A 6,162-nucleotide genomic window follows, 5' to 3' on the forward strand; every position below is an offset into this window, starting at 1 on the left:
CCAACTATGCCACCTTCTGGTTTGTTTGGGTAACGTGCAAAGACTTAAAGTCTGAGATGTTTGAGCGCTGGCAGAGAGCCCTGATGTTTCAGCTGTAGACAAACGACGCGTGAGTCTGTTTAACTGATCCCGTGAGACCACCAGTTTTTGTTTTTATTTTTTTATATTTAATATTGTCTTATCATATGCTGTGCTGCTAAAACTGAATACCACAGACAAGGTGATTCGTAAAGAAAGGAAATGTATTCCTTATGGGTTTTGGAGGCTAGAAAGACCTGGAAGAAGGAGCTGCCCCTGGAGAAAACCCACTTCCTGCAGAGCCCTCAGGCAGACAGAGCAGCCGAAGCTGAGCTAGGGCAAGCTTGCTCACTTGGGTCTCTCTTTCTCTTTTACTGACGCCTCTGAGGATATCATGAAGGTTATGTGCTCTCAGGATCGAATATAATATTAATTATCACAAGAGACCATGAACAGAAGACCTGAGGGATCAAGTTAAATCAAGCGTTAGGAAGGTACAAACAGCCGGGCACGGTGCCACACGCCTGTAGATCCCAGCACTCTGGGAGGCAGAGGCAGAGGTAGGCGGTTCTCTGTGAGTTAGAGGCCAGCCTGGTCTACAAAGCGAGTCCACGACGGCCAGGGCTACACAGAGAAACCCTATCTCAAAAAACCAAAAACCGAAGAGAGAGGGGGTGGGGCACAAACAGACCGCTACAGCACTTACTGAATGTCATTTTCATAGCAATGCCGATACTCCTAGATCACTGTGCTTTTGCCGTTGGTGTTTATAAATTCTTATGCTAAGTAAGCCATTCAAAGAAGAGTGTTACAAGAAAGTTTGTTAAATACCTATACCTATGTAGGCATATATATATATATATATATATATATGGATATATATCCATCTAATATCTTTCAATCATATATATTATATATAATATATATTATATAATTATACATATAATTATACATATAATTATATAATATATATATGACTGAAAGATATTAGATAGATTTGACATCTTCGGTTGTCTGAAAGTATCACTTGGAGAGTTTGAAGAACCCTATCAATGAAGAAACATTTGCTGTTTCTGAGAAAGGACAACACCAGCCCTTTACTGGCACACACGTATAGTCTCCAGATCTGCTCCAGCTTGATTTTCCTCTGTCCCCCAAACCAAATGTGTGCTGTTTTCAGCAATAAGACCTTACTGTCTAGTTCCCATGGGCAAGCAAGGGCAATGGTGACAGCTGTGTTTGGGGCCTCTGGGACCTCTCAACTGGGAGAGAAATGTCCCATACTTCACACCGGAACTTTTCTATAGCTTCTGGGACCAACGTCATCCACCTCCCCTCACCCCTTGATTGTATTATTTTATAAAATTATGTCTCTATATGGCTTTTTCATAATCCCTGGTTCTGAATTCCTTTTCCTCAACCCTTCTTTTCCCCATCCCCCTTCTCCTCAGCCCCATCCCTCACCCAACCATCGTTTAAATCTTTCTACTCCTGTATTTCTCCTGTCTGCTTCTGTATAACGTCTATTTTACTTGCCCCCCCACACTTTAAAGATGTCTGTCTCCCTGCAGCGTATGTTTCTTGATTCTTGGCCTCTACAGATACTCTAACTTAAACTCAGAAATCTACACATTCAAAGTTAGGATCCCATTTGACAGGTTCTGAGTTACCTCACTCAATGTAATATTTTCCAGTTCCCCTCATTTTTTCTGTAAGTTTTGGTTTGTAAAAGCTGAGTACGGCTGTGCATATGTGCCATGTTTTCATTATCCATCACTTAATGGACATCTGCTGATGGGTACCCATGGATATAGGCTGTATCCACTTCCTGACTATTGCGAATACAGCAGCCATGCAATGAGCGTAGATATGCAGTTGCAGGAAAAAGAGACCTTTGAACACACCACCAGGAAAGGGATAGCTGGATTACATGGTAGTTTTATTTTCCATACCAGTTTACACACCCACCAATAATGAATACGTGTTTCTCATCCTCCATATCCTTGCAAACATCTAGGTAGTAGTCGTTCTGACTGGAGTGAGGGAGAATCTCAAAGTAGTTTTATTTTGAGTTTCACTGATGGCTATATTTGTTTGGTACTTTAAAAAAGTGCCATGCAGGCTGCTGGGGTACAAAGGTCATCAATGGTCTCTTCCAGCCATTAATCCTATGTGCTGACATGCCAGGCAAGAAAAGTCCACTGGTGGAATAGTGGCATGGCTGTTAAGTTAACTATTTGTTGACAAAATTTGAGTCTTACTCCCCAGGAGGAAATTTAGGCTGGTACTCTAAATTTTTTCAAAAGCCAGGGAGGTCACAATTAATTGTTGTTTTGCTAAATGAACATGTCAAACAGCTTTCTAAATATTTGTTTGTACTCCTAGACTAGCACTGCTCTAAGCCTGGGTCAAAAAAGTGCTTTCTTTCAGGTAACATCAGTTAATGCAGAGACTCATAACTGGCCAAAGTGTTGAGAGTAACTGACTGTTGAGGGCTCAGCCCTAAGTGAGACATCCGTCTGAGCCTTTCCAGGACCCAGAGAACACTGCAGAAGAGGTAGGTGAAAAAAAATGCAAGTGCTGAAGGATAGGAAGGAGTGTTATGACGTGCAGAAACCAAAACACCCAAAAACATCTTAGGTAAAGACAAGCAGAACCCATTCTGGGGTTAAACAAATGGGTGGTATTAACTGTTTTTTCGGTCTTCATATTTCCTTAAGAATTAAGTACTGCTTTCAGAACTTAGGAAATCCTTCAAATAAAGGAGCTCATTATAAAACTAGTTATTCCATCAGGCATGATTCTGACTTTGTAAGTCACTATCCTAGAGCATCCCTGTGCTCTAGAAAGCGTCACGTTAAGATTTTTGTTAAAGAAGAGATTAACGGGCACAGGCACCCAGCGAGGCATGCGAGTAACCAGGGCATACCTAAATTCACTAGCATTCCAGCATTGGGCAAAAAAAGCAAGTGTCATTATCACAATTACTTGGCTCTATCTGGCTAACAATGAATAAAAATGGGGGTTATAAACAAACAGGTGTGGGCTTATAGGAAATATTATGAGAAGCCTTAACCCCCTTGTTGGAACATCCTGCATCAGTTCTAGAACTAGCAGTGGTGGTGTCCGAGGTCTGAGTAGGTTCAGGAGACCATTGCCCCCAGGGGCGAGACGTGCTCCATGTAAATTGACTAACTCCATGTTTTCCTCCACTTTTGAAAGTCATTTAAGGTTCTTAAATTATCTTTTCTTTTTTCTTTTTTTTTAATTTTTCATCAATTACACTTTATTCATTCTGCATCCCCCCATAAGCCCCTCCCTCCTCCATGGTTGGCTACCATAAAAAGCTAAAATGTTACGCTCAGGATGCAAGGCTAAGCACTGCACTCAGGGTCAGCCGCTTTCGACCCAGAGAAGAGCAAATCTGATTGCATGCAGGTTGATGCCCCAGGTCCCGCCTCTGAGAAAAAGGTATCGGACGGGTCTGATGCTCTTTGGGTGGATGACACCTAAATGAACATCAGTACAAAGTCCCAATTTATTTCTAATATCAGAGATCAGACCTCTACTCTTGCCTGATGCATCTAAAACAAAAAGGGGGAACTGTAGAGAGCTGCGGAATGCCACGCCTTAAAGATGGAGCTGGTTTCCGCCTTCCACCTTCCCGATGGTGAGTGCTCTCTGTCACAAACAACTCCACATTTGGCTAAGGCTGAGGATCTGGCTTGCTTCCATGTATGTGGACCTATCTGCATTGCCCATGTGGCACGCTGGGGTTGGCTACCCAGAGGCTATTTAAGCTGTGGGCTGGCTTTCCCCAGGGTCAGAAGATTGTTCAAGGTTCCTGAATAAACTGCATTGAGAAGAAAAAAAAAATCAGAAAGGAGAGGAGAACCTCCCCTATCAGTGGACTTGGGGAGGGGCATGCAAGCAGAAAGGGAGGAAGGGTGGGGCCGGGAGGGGAGGAGGGAGGGGCATATGGGGGGATACAAAATGAATAAAGTGTAATTGACTAACTTGAGCGATGTATCCTTTCTTTCAAAGCAAAGCATCCCCCCCACAAAAAAAAAAAAGCCTTGTTCTTTGAATCCTCTCCTCATATTACCTAACACATACCAGAGCTAGACAGGGGTAGCGATCCTAGAACAACTCCCTTCTAATACCATCTTATTGAGACTTCCCTACCTCCTACAGTGTCTAGTTTCTGGCTTTATAATAGGTCAATAATACGAATTTGGCCAGTTTCGGATATGTTTCTAGTAGCCATTTGTTAAATTCAATAATTAAATAATCGTTGATATTTCAACTCAAACTTACTAGTTTTTATAATGATAAAGTTATGGCTTATACTTATATAAAATTACAGTATCCAAAGTGATGTCAGAATTTATGAATATAGTACAGAAAAATTAAATTATGATAAGTCAAATAACAGACACAGAGAGATAAACACTCTAAAAACAAGTGGCTCATGGAAAGTGGGACAAGGCTGATTGTCCCCAATAAGTTGCTATGATTGGATACATATCCAAAGTTAATGTTGCGACCGCTCCAATGACTGTGGTTGTTCTGATCACCATTTCCAGGGCCTATGAGCTGGCTGCTTAGGCTCACTTAGGGACTCAGCTGGGAGATGCCCTTTTGTGCTGTATCCCTGGAAGTTAAATACGTAGGCTCAATACAGGCTTGCCCCGAGGAGTTTCTCTTGTCTGCTTTTGGTAGTGTCTTAGAGCTTTATTTCTGTGAAGAGATATCGTGACCACAGCTACTCTTTCAAGAGAAAACATTTAATTATGGCTTATGAGTTTAGAGGTTTAGTCCATTATCATCATGGCCAGAAGCATGGCAGCTTGCAGGTAGACATGGTGCTGGAGAGTTCTACATCTGGATCCACAGGCAGCAGGAAGAGACAGTGAACCATAGACCTGGCTTGAGCTTCTGAAACCTCAAAGCCCACCCATCTCCTGGCCCCAGTAACACACCTACTCCAACAAGGCCACACCTCCAATAACGTCACTCCCTATGAGTCTATGGGGGCCATTTTCTTTCAGATCACCACAAGTAGTTTGGGAGTAGGTGGTGGTATGAGGAGAGCTAGCACAGCGCAGTGGTGGTGACAGTGGTGGAGGGGTGGCTGCCTGGAAACTGAAGAAGAGGTAGCAGATTAAAATCCTGTGCATGCTGCCTGCAGAGCCACACCTACTTGGTGGGGCCTCTGGGCCTGGAACCACTGAGGTCAGGCTTCCCGGAAATCTCACTTGCCCGACAATGGGTGTTCACTGCTGACTGATACCAACTCTACCGGGTTTCTGAACAGCTATGGAGCTCCGGGCAGCAATGAGTGCCCCGGTAGACAGCAACGTTCAGGTGCAGTCTGACAGACGATGGAAACTGTCTGAGTGGAGTCACTGAGTTATGGACAAGCAGCTGAATGGTTTTGAGAGCAGACAGGGCAGTAAGAGGAAGGAAAAGGGAAGCAGAGAAAGAGACAACAGGGGAGAAAGAGGGCAAGCAAGCAAGAAAAAGAGGGCTGTCTAAAGAAGGACAAGAGGCTAAGAAACCAGAGACAAGAACATGCAGCCCCCATTGCCGGAAGAGCTTCAGAGAACCGAGAAGTCTGTAAAACCTAGGTTGAGAGCTGCAAGGGTCCCGGTACCTGAAGCCTGCCTGGGACTATAATCCTTATAGGGGCTAACGGTCCCCCAACCTGAGACCCACATGGGTACTGTGACACGACAGTACCAGTTGACACCACTCGCTGCTGCCCAACACTGAGGGAGATGAGAGCTACCGGTGCCCAGAGTGTAAAGACTATCTCACCTTCCAGAGGGAGATGGCCCTGACTGCAGAGACAAGGCTGGGGACAGGATGCACAGTGGGAGGGCTGATCATCGGAGCCACACAGACTGCGGCGTCCGAGCCAGAAGCATGATCAGGAAGTCTGAAGCTGCTGATTCTTGATGAGGGCCCTGGAGCACGTAGCCTGGGAAGCACTCAGGCCTGCGCTTCCCAGGTGAGTGGAATGCTGGGAATGTCCTTCCGAACTTGCAGAGTCTTGTCAGCATTCCTACGTGGAAAAACAGAAAGGGCCGATGGCTGGTTGCGAACTGACATCCAGTGACAGGCAGGCCTTCCGTGCCCCCT

Source organism: Meriones unguiculatus, chromosome 21 (genome assembly GCF_030254825.1).
Source record: "Meriones unguiculatus strain TT.TT164.6M chromosome 21, Bangor_MerUng_6.1, whole genome shotgun sequence".
In the NCBI taxonomy this organism is placed as follows: domain Eukaryota; kingdom Metazoa; phylum Chordata; class Mammalia; order Rodentia; family Muridae; genus Meriones; species Meriones unguiculatus.